Source organism: Equus przewalskii, chromosome 5 (assembly GCF_037783145.1).
Source record: "Equus przewalskii isolate Varuska chromosome 5, EquPr2, whole genome shotgun sequence".
In the NCBI taxonomy this organism is placed as follows: domain Eukaryota; kingdom Metazoa; phylum Chordata; class Mammalia; order Perissodactyla; family Equidae; genus Equus; species Equus przewalskii.
Window position 1 is genome coordinate 47,884,921 of NC_091835.1, and position 17,012 is coordinate 47,901,932.

Consider the following 17,012-nt stretch of genomic DNA (forward strand, 5'->3'; position numbering starts at 1 on the left):
AAATGACTTGAATGCTATGCCTCCAACCTATTTAATGTGTCTGGCAATTAATTACACATCTGTACAGGGCACTCACCATGATTCTGACCATATGAACTTGAGCTGCGTAAAACACAATCCCTCCTCTTTGCAAGTTTAGGGCACTTTTGAGAGACAAAAACTTAAGTGACATTGCAAAACGCATTTTGTTTACTAGGTTTCTTCTGTCTATGTCTTTTCTTATTTATTCAGAATGTCCTTTAGTCTTAGACCCTCATGCCTGAGCATAGAACAGGGCTTCACTGGGCACAGCTTCAGGCATATGATTTTTGATAGTCGTTATGCCTTATGGTAGTTGATGTTGTTTTGCCTTCCTTTGGAATATAAGATATATTCCCATAAAAGTCATATTTAATATTTGAGCTCAATTCTGTCTTGGATCCCAATTCACAGAATAACAAGATTTAGAGAGTATTATGTGTCAGATCTCCCTAAGAAGATTTGAAGTCAAATTTACAGGAACCAGTGTAATAGAACAAATAACATTATCCACATTCTGTTTAGCAATGCCTTATTATTTTAAAAAAACCCATATGCTATGAGACTGTTCTTAGGAAACTTAATATGCTGTCTTTCCTTAGGTTATTCGTATGTAAACTGTGGATGAAAAATTTGAAACTTCTATACTCTTCTATTTACTAGCTAGAATAGATTCTTCCAGAATTTAAATATTTTATAGATAACTTTTATATATAACTTTTCTCATAGTTATTTGGATTTTAAAATTGTACCCTTTGTGTGAACTACCTCAGAGAATGATGACAATGAAAATCACTTCCACCAATAGCACACGATACACTGTAAAATCGTCAGTAGCATCTTTTAATGACTCTCTTGATATCACACTGGCTTTCCACTTGAGGTAGGGGTCTGTCAGGGCAGATAGATTTTGCAATGGTCCTTTGAAACCAGCAAACTTGTAAGCAGAACTGGCATGTTTTTCCGTCAGAAAGAAGTGAGCTCAAATATCTCTATTGGCTTCAAGTCTTTGAAAGGTTAAAAGGTTCCACTTGTCCTTATATATTTATTGGAGGATATTTTTCCTCCCCCAAATATGGAGGAAGCCCAATTTCATTTAATTCTTAAATATAAATTCAGATAATTTATCCATATTTCCAATTTAAAAAAAAAAACAGGAAGAGCGTTCCCTTATTTTCAGATTTCTGTGTCAGAGTATATCATAGTACGTCAACCTCATGTGAAGACATAGTTATGTAAGCTTTTCTTTCAGTGTGAGTAAATTCTATTTAGAAATCATTCCATAATATTTGCGTTGAGAATATTATCTTTAACAAGTAGAGATCAACAAAGAAATCATACAGTTTCTAGGAACAAAGTTTGAGTCTGCGAAGTATGAGTACTTTTTTTTAACTACTATGCAAACACATCCCCTGGATGGTAATGTCCCTTTGCTTTCACAAGATCCCTTTGAGCTCTCTGTGATACTGTGATGGTGATATAAGCCCATAAAAAAGTAACTTACTTTTCAGGGTACCTCTTTTTATGGCGATGATTAACGATGGCCCAGTTAAACATATTAACTGGAGCTCTGAGAAAGATTGTAATAAAACGTATGGCGGTTTTGGGCGAGACTCCTCTTGATTACCTTTAACTCCCCATGTGACAAATTCTGAGGAAATTCAGAGAAAACAGGAATGTGTGAGAAAAATCTCAAAATGTAATCCTGCCCTTACTTCCTAAAGGCATCAATGAATGGCAGCAAGGCTTAAATATGTCACATGTTCGTTGTAAATTGGATGTTACTTTCACATGTAGTTCCGGGGAAAAAAATACGTGAGAGAAAACGAGACTTTCTTCCTAGTTCCTATTAAAGTCAGATACCAAATCTAAACAAAAATCAAAGTTAAATTTTAAAATATTGTTCAGGACCTAGTTTCTGTCATTGATAATTTTGCTTCAATCTTCAAAATCCATCCATACCTCCCTCCTTCCCTTCTTTCCTTCATTCCTTCTTTCCTTCCTTCTTCCTCCCCTCCTTTCCTTCCTCCCCCTTTCTTCTCTTCCTCTGCTCGCTTTCTTTCATCAGACATTCTTCAGGTGTCCATTAAATGCGAGATACCAGTATAGAAGGATAGTAGGACCCCGTCCCTGCCCTCATGGAGCTTACGGTCTAGTGTTGGAATTGAACTGAACGTAGATGAAATGTCAATACATAATGACCAGAGCTCACGTGAGGTTGGAGAGATGCAGGGTGTAGGGAGGATGAGGCGGGAGGGGGTGGAACCCTATTTCAGACAGCAGGAATAAATTTACACTTAATTTTTAAGCAGGTGAGTTTTCAGAAAGACATTTCCCAAACTATTTTTCTCACTTTTAAAAAGAAAACATTAGTTCACCCAAACGGATTTTAGCTACACTGAAAATAACATATTGATCGCAATTGCTGTATGTTCTCATGTTCAAAATGGCAGGAGTCGCTTCTTCCCAGCTGATATTTCACAAGATGCCAAGCTCCTTTTCCAGCAACAGACTATCTTGGAAAGGAAAACTTAAACAGCTGTTGGTTCTGTTCTCTGCTAGCATCCCGTCTCTTTTACATAACTTGAGGAAAGGATACAACTTCATCCTGTAAAGCTATAGTTACATTGTTGCTACTTTCATGGTCTGTTATCCCAAATAATTAAGACTTAGGAACAAGAAACCCGGTTCCATTCAAAGTGGTCTAAAGAAAACGCCAGCTTAACGTCAGTGTGACTGGAGAACATGTACGTTTCTGGAAATGACAGGGTAAAGTTAAACTGCATTTTCTGTACTTTGATTAAACACAGCGTGGGGCGACAAATTTAGTAAAAATATTTGGACATGGGCATAGTCATGTGCAAAGAGTTAAAATTATTATGTGGGTCATTTTTAAAAAGCAGTATATCCAGTCTCCTTAGGATTTAAAAAGTTGCCGGAAGTTGTTGCATAATAACCTAAATTCTTGACTCTACCCCACCTGGTTATTCCAGTGGTGAATGTTTAGGGCACTGGAGACGGGGAAGGGAGGTTGGTAGGATAAGAGAAAGTAAGTTCTGCCACTGAATTATCCTGTTTTACTGTAGTTGATTATTTAAATCACCTACGTCTTTCTCTGATATCTATCTACTTTCATTTGTGGAGTGATTTCCTTTCCGGCAACAAATACGTTCTTTCTGGATCATGTTGTTTATTATTAATGCCTAAAAACCACAGATCACAGTCTGGCTCTTTACACATCTGGGTAGTCGGAGAGACACTAAGCTGTGCTCCTATAACACTGTTATTTCTCCTTTTATTACATTTATACGATTCTGTTGTAATTGTTCTTTCTTATTAAGGCTAGGTGCCATGTGTCTTTTCTTGCTTACTTATGCATCCCAGAGCCTGAAAGAATACTTGGCAACCATAAATTTCTCTTTACTGAATGAATAACTAAATGAGTGATTGACTGAATATGTAACCCATAGACAAAAAATGTGCTCAGAATATATACAGCTTTTAAATACCTGTTCATTCATTGTCATGTTTTTGCAGAAATTGTTTTATATTATTTTTACTTGTGTAGTGGCTTATGCACTGAATTTCTATTTTGCAAACTTTACATTGAGTAGATTACACTTCTTTTCAGGAGCATATTATTAAAGATTATGGCAGATTTTATTTCCCAATAGATCCTATCCCTACGTTTTTCTTACAATGTGACATTGACATTCCTCCAATGAGAGGTGAGTTCTATATTCTCAGCACTGAATATGGGCTGGGTTTGGTGACTCGCTTCTAAGGGACAGAAGAACTGGAAGTGACAGAGTGACTTCTGAGAAGCTAGGTCACAAGTGGTGAAACAGCTGCCATCTGGCTCTCTTCTCCCTCTATTGAGATGTTTGTCCTTGGAACCTAGCCACCATGCTGTGAGATAGCCCAGGCCATGTGGACAGGCCATAAGAAAGTGTTCTAGTCAACATTCCCAGTGAAGGTGTTAGCCCACAGCCAAACATCCACTACCAGACTTATGAGTGAAGGTGTCTGCAAATGATTTTAGTACCTTGGAGCCTTCCAGCCAAGGCTTCAGACATCAGAGAGCAGAGAAAAGCCATCTTTCTCTGTGTAGCCTGTTTGAATTCCATGACGCTGTGAAATGGTTATTTTCTGCCACCACGTTTTGGGGTAATTTTTTTATGCAGCCATAGTAACCGGTAGAAAGATTTAGCTTTTATTTTTGTTTCATTTGATGAAATTATTTATTGAAATATAATTCATATATCATAAAACTCACCATCTTAAAATGTACATTTCAGTGGTTTCAATATGTTCACAAGGTTGTGCAACCATCACCACCATCTAATTCCAAAACATTTTCATCACCCTAAAAAGAAACCTCATACCTGTTAGCCATCTCTCCCCTTACCTTCTTTCCCCTAGCAACCTTTCATCTACTTTCTTTCTCTATGGATTTGCCTGCTCAGGACATTTCCTATGAGTAGAATCAGACAATATGTGGCCTTTTGTGTCTGGTTTCTTTCACTTAGCATAATGTTTTCAAAATTTATCCATGTTGTAGTATGTATCAGTACCTCATGCCTTTAAATAATATTCTAAGTATGAATATACCACATTTTGTTTCTTCATTCACCAGTTGATGGGCATTTGGGTTGTTTCCATTTTTTGGCTACTGGGAGTAATGCTGCTCTGAATATTCACGTGCAAGAAGTTTTTTGTGTGAAAATATATTTTTAATTCTCTTGGGTTTATAGTAGGAATGGTAAATTTATGTTTAAATTTTTGAGGAGCTGTCAAATTATTTTCTGAAATGGCAGTACTCATTTACATTCCCATCAGCAATGTATGAATTTCTCCACATCTTTGCTAATACTTGTTATTTACTATTATATAATACTTGTTATTATTATTTTTATTGCCATCCAAGTGAATGTGAAGTGGTATCTTCTTGTTGATTTGCATTTCTTTAATCATTGAATGATGTTCAGCATCTTTTCGTGTGCTTATTAGCCATTCATACATCTTCTTAGGAGAAACTTCTTATTTAAATCCTTTACCAATTTTTAAATTAGGTTATTTGTCTTTTTATTGTTGAGTTGCTTGGGTAGGTATATATTCTGGATTTTAGACCCTTATTCAGATTTGCAATAATTTCTCCCATTCAATGTGCTGTCTTTTCATTTTCTCAGTAGTGTCCTTTGAAACACAAAAGTTTTTGATTTTTGTAAAGTCTGATTTATCTATTTTTTCTTTGCTTGTGTTTCAGGTGTCATATCTAAGAAATCATTGCCTAATCCAATATCATAAAGCTTTCCCCTATTCTTTCTTCTAAAATTAGATCTTTGATCCATTTTGAGTTAATTTTTTCTATATAGTGAGAAGTAGGGGTACAAATTCATTCTTTTGTCTGTTGTTATACAGCTGTCTCAGCGTCATTTGTTGAAAAGACTATACTAACCCCATTGGATTGTCTTGGCACCTTTATTGAAAAATCTATTGACCATAGATGTAAACGTTTATTTCTAGACTCTACATTCTATTTCATTGTCTGTCCTTATGCTAATACCATACTGTCCTGATTGCTGTAGCTTTGTAGTAAGTGAAATTGTAAAGTGTGAATTTTCCAGCTTTGTTCTTCTTTTTCAAGATTGTTTTGGCTACTCTGGGACCCTTGCATTTCCATATAAATTTTAGGATCAACTGGACAATTTCTGCAAAAAAGGCAGAATTTTGATAAATACTGCATTGAATTTATAGATCAATTTGGAAAGTATTGCCATCTTAACAATATCATCTTCCAATCCACATGCATAGAATGTCTTTCTATTTATTTAGGTCTTATATCATTTTTTCAACAATGTTTTGTAGTGTTTTTTTGTTTTGTTTTGTTTTTTTTGAGGAAGTTTAGCCCTGAGCTAACTACTGCCAGTCCTCCTCTCTTTTGCTGAGGGAGCCTGGTCCTGAGCTAAAATCCATGCCCATCTTCCTTTATTTTATATGTGGGACGCCTACCACAGCATGGCGTGCCAAGCGGTGCCATGTCCTCATCCGGGATCCAAACCGGCAGATCCCGGGCCCCCGAGAATCGGAACGTGCGAACTTAACCACTGCGCCACCGGGCCAGCCCCTGTTTTGTAGTGTTTAATGTACAAATCTTACACTTTTTTGGTTAAATTTGTTCCTGTATATTTTATTCTTTTTGAGGCTATTGTAAATGGAATTGTTGTATTTATTTCTCTTTTGGATAATTCATACCAGTACGTAGAAATGCAACTAATTTTATATATTGATCTGTAACCTGCAAACTTGATGAACCTGTTTATCAGCTCTAACATTTTTTTGTGGATTCCTTACGATTTTCTATACACGAGATGATGTCATCTGCAAACTTCTTCGATTCATCTTTTACTTCTTCGATTCCAATCTGGGTGTCTTCAATTTCATTTTACTGCCTAATTGCCCTGGATAAAACCTCCAGTACAATGTTGAATAGAAATGATGAAAGCAGACATTCTATCTTGTTCTTGATCTTAGAGGGGAAAGCGTTAAGCTTTTCATCATCAAGTATAAAGTTAGATGTGGGTTTTTCACAGACAGTCTTTATCAGGATGAAGAAACTCCTTTCTATTCCTAGTTTGTTGAGTGCTTATATCATGAAAGAGTATAGGATTTTGTCTAACGCTTTTTCTATGTCTATTGAGATGATCATGTCTTTCATCTTTTATTCTATTATATGATATATTACAGTGATTGATTTTCATATGTGGAACCAATCTTGTATTCTGAGGATAAATCCCACTGAGTCACATTCTAAAATGCTGCTGGATTTGGGTTCCCAAAGTTTTGTTGAGGATTTTTGTATCTACATACATAAGTGATACTGGTCTACAGTTTTCTTTTCTTATAATGTCTTTGTGTGGTTTGGTATTGGGATGATCCTGGCCTCAAAGCATGAGTTGAGACCTGTTCTCTCCTATTTTTGGAAAAGTTTGGGAAGAACTGGAAAATAACATTGGACTCTAGGTGCCTCAAAATGTTGTTACAAAAAACAAAACCAAAATGAGACATAAGCTATATATTTTAGTTTCCTGTTGCTGCTATAACCAATTACCCATCAACTGGGAGGCTTAAAACAACAAAAGTTTATTCTCTCCTAGTTCTGGAGATGGGAAGTCTTGAATCAAGCTGTCAGCAGAGTTGCACTCCTTCTGGAGGGCTTTAAGGAAGAATCCATTTCTTGCCTGTTCCAGCTTCTGATGGCTGTTGGCTGTCCTTGATTTGTGGCTGCATCACTGTAATGTCTGCCTCTCTGGTCACATTGCCTTCTCTTCTTCTATTTGTCTCAAATCTCCCTCTGCCTCTCTCTTATAAGGCCATTTGTCATTGGATTTAGCAACCATCTGATATTCCAGGTGGATATCCTCATCTAAAGATTCTTAATTTAATTATGGCTTCAAAGACTCTTTTTCCACATAAGATAACATTCACAGGTTCCAGGAATTGGAACATGGACATATCTTTTGGGGTGCTACCACTCAACCCACTACACTATATAAGAGTATTTTGTGAACTGTAAAATGATATAAAAATATATATATATTATTATATATTATAAATGTGAAAAGGCAAATGTATGGATTTTCTGTTAAAGGAAGATTCCAGAATAATTAGTATGAATAATACTATAAATGTTTCTAAAATTATTCTTTTTCTTTTGTGTTTTTTGTGTCTCCTCCTATTTCTCTTCTCATATGTTTAATCCCTCATGATATAGTCGGGAATTTGATCCAATGTTTAACTCATTTTCTCCTCATTGAAATCAATTTTTTAATGTTTAATTTTTTTAAATTCAAGAGCAATACAATCTAGTTATTAAAAAAAAAGTCAAGCATTATAGAAGTATATGCAGTAAAAAGCAAAATTACATCCTTTGACCAGCATGCACATTACCTTTCCCCACCCTCTTGCCCATAATGGCAGACTTTCAGACCCAAGCTGCTTGTAGAGGAAACCAGTTTGGCAAATATTCTTCCAGACCTTCCTGACTTTGATGTACATCCATGTCATGCATTTAAAAGATTATACAGTGTTCCAGAGCATGGATAAACTTATGTTGAAATATTTTATTATGATAGGCCTTTAAATTATATTCAACTTGTTAAAACTGGTCATCTTTAGCGTATATTTAGTCAATGTTTTTATTTTTCTTTCTGTGATCGACCTGTTTGTATACATGTATACATGTATCCAATGGGTTATCTTTTTCTTATTGATGTCTAAAGATTCTTTGAATTAGGGTTATCAACTCTCTCTCTAGGGAAATATAGACTAAATTTAAATTCTAATTCTATCACTATTTCTGTATGCTGCCTTCCTATTAAATTTGAAAGTAAGGTAAAATTTTGTAAGTTCTTTAAACTTAATATATTATGGCCCTTTTAATTAACTCACCCTACCATATATGTATATCAATGCATATTTTGTGGTTGTGATCGATGAAATACATGGAGTCAAGTATTTAAAAATATCTGGGTTCCTTGATAATTTACATTATCTGGAATAACTATAAGGGGGCAGTTCAATTAAATAATTACTGTCAGTCTTTGGTAGCGGATGAACTTGGGTATTCTCAAGTTATGTAACACTTAATCTTGATAATAACCCTATAAGACAGATCAATTCTATATTATTTTAAAATCTGTGAAAGCTGTTGGACCTAAGAGAAGATATATGAAAAGAATACAGAAGTCCATTATGATCAAAGTCTTCAGAGTTAAATAGGAAAGACATTTAGCTATCTTAAGAACCAAAGAAATGCAAAATCCGTTCAAGGAGGTGATAGATTTCCTAAAGACATCTAAGGTGGCAGATCTCCAAGGGCACCAGTGAACCCAGGAAGAATGAAATCTCTGTCACAGACTATCATCAGGGCTCAGCCTGTTCCAAGAAGACCAGTCACTGTCCAGATCAAAATCACTGGCTATTGTGGAGATCATGCAATTTCATTTGGCTGGTGAGGGGGCCACTCCTGCCCTCCACAAACACACCTTAAATTGGTTGGGATGGTGTAACACTTCCTTTAGTGAGTAAGTATATTTCAACCCTAAGAAATTTACAATTAAGTTTAGAAATATCTGATAGAATTAAACCTGTAATATTAATAAGAAATCTGTTTGTGTTAAGAAATCTGTTCATATTTACAGATGTTTAAGAAAATTTGGACTTTGAAATAGTACATCAGCCTTGGAATTCTCTTTTAAAATTTTTGTTAAGTGTGTAAACAGTATTAAAATATTTAACAAACATAATGCATATAAAGCACCATAATTTAAAGTTTTTTCATTAGCTTTATAAAAACTACTTAAGTAGTTGAGAAGGTGCATCAGTCAGACAAATGAAATATTTAAAAAAGAAATTGAATACATTTAATTTATAGATGCAGATTTTAAGATGTTTAATTAAGTTTTTAATTGAGACCAAATATTGCTTAAATGTCCCTTAAAACTTGGTAAGTTATAAATAGAATACTTTGTAAGCTATACTTTAAGCTTAAGGTAGAAATGTATTCATAATTTTAATTAATTAGCTGCAGTGTTCAAAACCAAAGCAAATCTCTGAATGAGTTTTCTGTCATAAAAGCTACATTATTGGACATCAGAAAACTCACATTTAACAAAAATGAGAAAGACATAAAACTCCGGTGAAGGATTAAAGCTCTTATCCTCTTTCCCTTGAGGAAATGTTGTAGGAAGAATACGGTTTATGTAATCAGTGATGAATAGCAAATAAATGTCACTTATTCACATGGCATGTTACAATGGCCGCCCCATCTCCTACTGCAGTCCTGGACCCAGCTTCAAACAGCAGAGCCTCTGCTGTTGCTTCCACAGAACCCAGAAATCTTACGTGGCTGCGTTTTTTGTTACTGGTTTATGGTGGGACGCAAGTCAACTTTCCTCTCCAACCTAAAAACACTGTTCCTAAGTATTCTGTACTGCAGATCTCACACAAAATGTGCTAAAAACCATAGATTTATAATCAAGTATTGTGGTATAAGTTGATTATGCAGTTTTTGAAGTTTTAAAGTTATAAAATTCGTTATAACAGAGGTACAGTTGCAAAGATTGCATTTCTCTATTAAAATAATCACAGAAGACTAATTTTTAAAACATGAACTGTGAATATTTTCATTTTATCTACTCAGTTGGCCCTCGTGGAAGAAAGGATGCTCACGACTGCTAACACAGAGTCTACAGTGTTTGCAAAACATCTTTTGCATTATATATGTACCATGTCAATATATTAAATTGCAATTTTTGTAGGAAATATGGTCAAATACAGGAGATTGCATATGGTTCAATCTACTAATTAAATAACTCCATGCTTACTAGTGTCTCTAAACAGAAAAGTAGTCAAAATTGTTATAATTAATTAGTTTTTAAACTGGATTTGGCACTTGTAGTTATCTTTAGAGAACATTTTGAATTGCACAGTGTTTATTGTTACAATTGGCAGACTAGAATGGTAAGATAACATCTTTTGCAAGCTTAAATGGCCCAAGAAATTAAATAAAAAATTACTCTTCTATGTAATCATTGTAAACTTGTAAGTCTGTCTCTGTGTTAGAGTTAGATATAACTGTGAGTGTCAGAAAATCCAAATTAACACTGGCTTAAATAAAAAAGAGCTTTATGTCATTCATATAAAATGAAGTACAAGGATAACAGTCCAGGGCTTGTGTGATGGCCCCACAATCTTCAGGAACTATGGTTTCTTTACATTGTTGCTCTGTCACCCTTAATAAAAGGCTACTACCTCATGGGTCAGTATGGCTGCCTGAGCTCCAGTCATCAGGTTTTCATTATAGGCAGGAGAAAAGAAGAAGGAGGGAAGGAGGGCATGCCCACTCACATTGCAGAAGATGCCCATCAAACTTTGTTTACATTCCATTGGCCAGTATTAAATTACATGCTACACCGTGCTGCAAGAGGAAGCTGGAAAATGTAGTCTTTATTCTGGGCAGCCATGTGCCCAGTTAAAATTAAATGTTCTACTATAAAAGAAGAGACCGGATTTGGGACATAACAGACTTTTAGGTTTGAGTTCATAGATGTACTTCATGGGGATTGTCAATCTCCGACCGTTTATGTCAAATTTTGTAGAGAGAAAGAGGTGTAGCTTTCACCAGATTCCCAAAGTCTTTTATGATGCAAAAATGTTTAAGAATCAGTATCTCATATATAATTTTAAATTTGTATTCAGTTTTAAATAAACAATGTACAGATAATGTCTATTTCTCATTATGCCTAATGAATTTTGTTGCTGTCAATAGTAATATACCTAAGTTTGTATTAGGTACACAAGTACTCTATGAAAGATATAAAGTAGATTTTTAAAAAATTAAAGCCTGAAAAGTAAAGAAAGATCTTTAAACCCTGGAAGAAAACGTTAAAAAAAAAAAAAAGGAGCTTTCACATGTTCCTTGCTTATCAACTATTATAACAGAGAATCTCTGCTTTTTGTTTCCTCCAATTTATAACCTAAGTTGGATTTTAACTCAATATATTTAGTAATCAAATAAAAACACATTAAAAGAAAGAACTATTATTTATTCACCTTTTGAGTCAACAAAAAGATGAAAAAAGTAATAACTAATATTTGTGGGAGAATATAATTGATATGATCATTCTGGAAGACAGTTTGGCAATGGGTACAACATAGACAAATATTTTGATTAACAGGATTTGTCCTATGGAAATAATACAAAAGAAATAAAAATATATAAAAGAATATATTTATCAGAGCATTTTTAAATAGCAGTCAAAAATTGGAAACCACCCAAATATCCAACGATAGGAGAATAGTTATTCAAATCACCATATATCAACAAAGGAAACATACGTAACTATTCAAAGACAATTACGAAATTTTTATAAGTAGCATTGAAAACTATAGTAGCACATTAAAGTAAAAAGAGACAACAGAGAATTATACATAAAACCCTATTTAAACAATAGCTGTATAGTAATATACAAAAGCAAAAAGTTGCATTAAAACATAATTTTTTCTACATTTTATTATTGCGGTAGATGACCTTTATAACTGAATTATATGTGTACGTACGTTAAAATAGAGGGTCACTAAGGCACCAGATATACCTTCAAGGAATCTTACATAATTTCATTTAGTATCTGTACGACTAACAAAAATACCTAAAAGGGAGCATTTGGGCCTTCAGAAAACTAAGTGAGTCAAGTTGACATATTGTCCTTATGTAAATTAACCTCAGTGTTCTACTCAGCTGCAAAAGTTTTAATCCTGTGAGATTCCAGGCAGGTGTTTTGGAATTCATCCATGGATAGAATTCAGTTCATGCTTTGATCCTCTCCACACTTCTCATAGATTCTGCTCAAATAAAAAAGTTCATAATAAGTACTTTTAGTCTTTTTTTTAGGCTTTAAATTTAAATTTATTAAACAGAAGAGAAAAACAAAAAACAACAGGGAAAAACCCTTTCACCACTCATTCTTACATACACTTTTTCCTCCCATTTTTTTTACTGTGTTAAAATGCACATAGCATAAAACTTACCATCTTAACCAATTTTAGCTGGATAGTCCAGTGGTGTTAAGTACATTCATTCCTGCACACACTTTTAAAACTTGTACTGGAAAGATTTTCTATGAGCTTAATACTTTGTTAACTTAGCAATTGGTACAACTAGAAAAGAGTAAGTGTCAAAAGGTTTGAATCTGTAATTTCCCAAATATTGAAGTGATATTCATCTCCGATGCTGAAAACTTGCAACCATTTCAGAAAGATGTCTCTGATTCCTTCTTGAAATGACCAGGCAAATCCTCCAAGAGCAGTCATTCTGTTTTCGCTAACTCTTTCTAGAAGAGCAAAGACGGAGTTGAACCTTTTTCAACCATGTCATTTAACATTTAAGTGCCTACCACGTGCCAAACATTGTGTTAGGAGCTTTTGTACAGAAAGCACTTATTATAGTAACAATCCTCTGATGTAGGTGGCGTTACTCACATTTTACAGATGAGGAAACTGATGCTCTGCGATTTTAGGAGGCGTGGCTGAGACATGGAGGAACTGGGTTAGAATCCAAATCTTAGGTCTCCATGCCCACTGCTAGTTCTACCCACAGCTTCCATCTCAGGTGCTTGTAGCATGTCTCAAATCCAGATGTAGAGACCACACATGCTAACTCCCAAAATGCTGCATGAAGAAGAATGTTCCAGATACAACTTTTTATCTTTTCTTCACTGATTTTAACTCTTTGGCATTCATCACTTAAAAAACGCCAACTCCTGAGGGTGGAGATGGGTTACATCTTAATTATTTTATTCTAGATACAGTCCCTTTCTGGATCATGCTATTGGTTCTAGTAGATTTTTTCCTTGTTTGATTGTGTGTCTGCTAAACTAGCGCATAAAGAGCAAGTCTGCAGTAAATAGGTATAGGTATAGTGTATAGAGCAGAGATAGCTATATCTGTAGCTGTATCATACTGTAGGTGGACAGACAGACACAGATATACAGAGCAAGAGTGTATCAAATAGATAGAGGTTTAGTAGTGACACAAGAGTTGAGGTGCCCACAAATGGACTACAGTTCTTTAAATTCTAAAAGGACTAAAGTCTTAGGGCTATAAGGATTCTTCAGGACCTTAAATCAGTTGAAGAAAGGTTAGCGTTTTAAATAGCTCTGCGTGTGTATATACAAATGTATATACACAGCTTTGCTGTTGGGACCTTATGCTATGAATCATTCTGAATAATTGACTCTTCCAGTTAGTTAAGGGTTGGATCCTTTTAAAAACAGCCTTTTCTTTCTTTCTTCTTGGTTTATTTGTTTTTACTGTTTTGAACAAAAGTCTAGCATATACTGCATATTTCCTTGTGTTCTTTTAAGCTAGCGTTTTTCAGTGATTGTGATATATATTGATCACTGAGCTAAACTCACCACCTGCCCTGTCATTCAATCCTTGTTCCCAAACGATGAGGTAGGTACTAGCACCATGATTTCACAAAAGAACTTGAGGCCTAAAAAAGTCAAGGAACTTGGTCAAGTTCTCGTAACTAGTAGGAAGTAGTGAAGCCGGGATTGAAATGGGTCCTCTGATCACTTCACCCTAAAACTTGTTTAATCACTTCACTACTCTCTGAATAATTGAAGTCTTTGTGATGATTCTACCTTCTAAAATTAAATATTGAATTGAGATCATCAATTCATAATAGAGTGGGAACATAATAGATTGGGAGCATCTGGGCCCAAGACTATAATACTACAACGGATATATATGCATATAGTAGTATTGTAGTAACATGTATATATATATATTATATATGCATTGTGGTATTGTAGTCTTGATCACTGAATACAGGTACAAATTGTCACTGCTTGTAATGGGTCATTTAGTGGCCTAAGACTACAATGCTTTTGGGATTCATGACACTTGATTTTTTTCTTTTCTATGCCCTTGTTTGTTGAACAGGTAGCCTTTTGTGGTAGAAAGCATGTGGTTTGCAGAGTTGGAGAGATGTATTCAATTCCACCTCTGATGCATACTTGCAGTGTGGTCTCATTTGCTTCATCTGTAAAACGGTGTAGTATTGCCTACTTTGAAGAGGGGGAGAGGAGACAATGTGGCTAAGTGTCTAACACGGTGCCTGGTGCGCAGTAAGTTCTCAACCAATGGCACACTATTATTATAGCATATCGCTGCTGTCAGGTGGCTAACCATAATTTCTCACTGCTATCAGCATTCCTGTTATATCTGGCTCTTTCACTAATTTGTAGAGTCTAATCTGTTTGAGCTTAGATAACAGTTCCTGTATTGGTAACATAGCAAAACGGACTTGTGCAAGATATTGGCACTGAGATGAGGGTGCAAAGTCAAGCCAGGAACAAAACAGGGGTGGAAATGCTGAGAAAAATATGGACAACATTCCAAAGCACGGTCCATGTAGTTGAAACAGAATCAGGGACGTGACTGGGGCCAGATATTGGGGTGGCACAAGAAGATACCAATGGGAGAGCCAAAGTCCGTGGCTCAGTCTGGGGTCACACGCTGACAGGAGCCAAGCAGAAGAGAAAGCACAGGGGCTCTGGAAGACAGCACTCCCACGGCTTGCCTGGGAGTCCTTCTTGTAGCCAGCAGTTTGTGCTAATGCTCCTTTCGAAGGCCCGGACCTTTTCCACAACAAGGATACTTTCATCTTTTTTATAGGCGCAACTCTCCAAGACAAGCATCTCTTAATCAGAATATAAAGGTTTTAGATCCGAAGTTAAGGTGCACAGACTCTGAGTAAAAATTTAGGGAACATTTCTTTAAAAAATGAGGAGGAATTTTAATGTGTATATTTTGTTTGACTGACTTAGATCTCTTTTATTTACCAATAGGTTTTTGACTAAGTCATAGATAAATGAATTTTCTTGACTGCATTGACGTATGAATACAGTTGCCAGATAAAATATAGGATGCCCAGAAAAATATTAGATAAGCAATGAATAATTTTTTAGAATAAATATCTTCAAAATATTGCACGGGACATCCTTATGCTAAGAAATTATTCATTATTTATGTGAAATTAAAATTTAACTGGGTATCTTGTTTGTTTGCTTTTCTCAATCCTAAAACTTTATATATGTATGACTGACGATAGTAACATGAATAGTAGTTGGTAATTATTGTGCAATTCCGGGAACAGTGATCCATTTTAATGTGCACTATTTCACTTCCTAAACAACTGATACATTAAGTACAGCTGTTGTTCTCATTTTACCCGTCGTGAAACTGGGGTTGAAAGATTCATTTCTAACAGTTTGCAAATGGCAGAACTAGAATTCAAACTCACATCTGTCGGATTCCAGAGCCTTGAGTAACACACGTACCTTTTTATTAATTTACATCCACACACATGATCTGAGTATGTGACTCGGAAGGTAAATACATGTGACCTGGCTTTCTGTGATATTTGGATATTTGGATTCTGGCTACAATCGTCATTTGTTGTATCTTACATTGTATTCATAAAATGCAGCCGTTTTATCTCTCGGCATGGTTTTTTTTCTTTATTAAGGGAGAAAACCCGTTTCCAACTGCTCCAGTTCAGGCAGATGTGTTATTGAGCTTTCTCAGCAGGTGCTAGTTTTCCTGTGCGGTTTGAGGCTGTGCTCGGGGGCCTTCTCATCACTCTGCTGCTGATGGTGCCTGCAATGCCTCATAGCCAAAATTTCACTTTCTTATTCATTTTTGGTACTTACCTAGCCTTGGGAACTCTGCTGCGGCAAACATGCGTTTAATGTGGGTAGATTGGCCACTTTCCAGGAGGTAATTGTTGGCAATTCTCTCTTGCTATTAAATATTGATTATTACAAGTAGGTGAAGCTAATAAAACCACTTAAGAAAATGGATGTCATGTTATCACACCTAATGATGGACATCTATAGCTATGTTGGTGCCCAGCCTTCCATGTGTTTTGGGATTTGGGGATTTTTGCCTATTTACCACAACTCTCCTCTTTTAAATAGTTACTTAATGACGGGAAACCAAATTACCACCACCTAAATTAGAAAACTCTATTGTTAACAAGGACCAGAATTGAAAAACTGCAATTTACATCCGCTGTCAGCTCTGCTGTTGTTATTAACTTCTATTGGCGAAACACTCTGATGGCATTTACTATAACATGACTAATGGAATTATATAAAAGACTTTCAAGTAATATCTTCAAATGTATTGTTTATTGCATTTAGCATTAAGGATTTATGGCCTTGAGCTTGTTATCATTAAATAAGAAATCATTATCCCAGGAGATGCTATAGAGAAACAATAGTTTGAAGTATTTTTTAAAAAGAAGTCATGTTAGCAAATTCCTCCAAAAAAAAAAGCAGTGGAAAAAATTAATCCATTAAAAAAAGGTCTATGCCTTTTATCTGGATGATATACACACTCACTCATGTCCTTTTATATAAAAG

At 35.3% G+C, this 17,012-nt stretch overlaps 1 long non-coding RNA gene across 2 annotated transcripts in view; it reads left to right on the plus strand.

Annotated features, from left to right (window-relative positions):
• The window catches only part of LOC139083525 (uncharacterized), a 330,299-nt gene that overhangs the window by 284,559 nt on the left and 28,728 nt on the right, over nucleotides 1-17,012 (plus strand). The window lies entirely within an intron of this gene.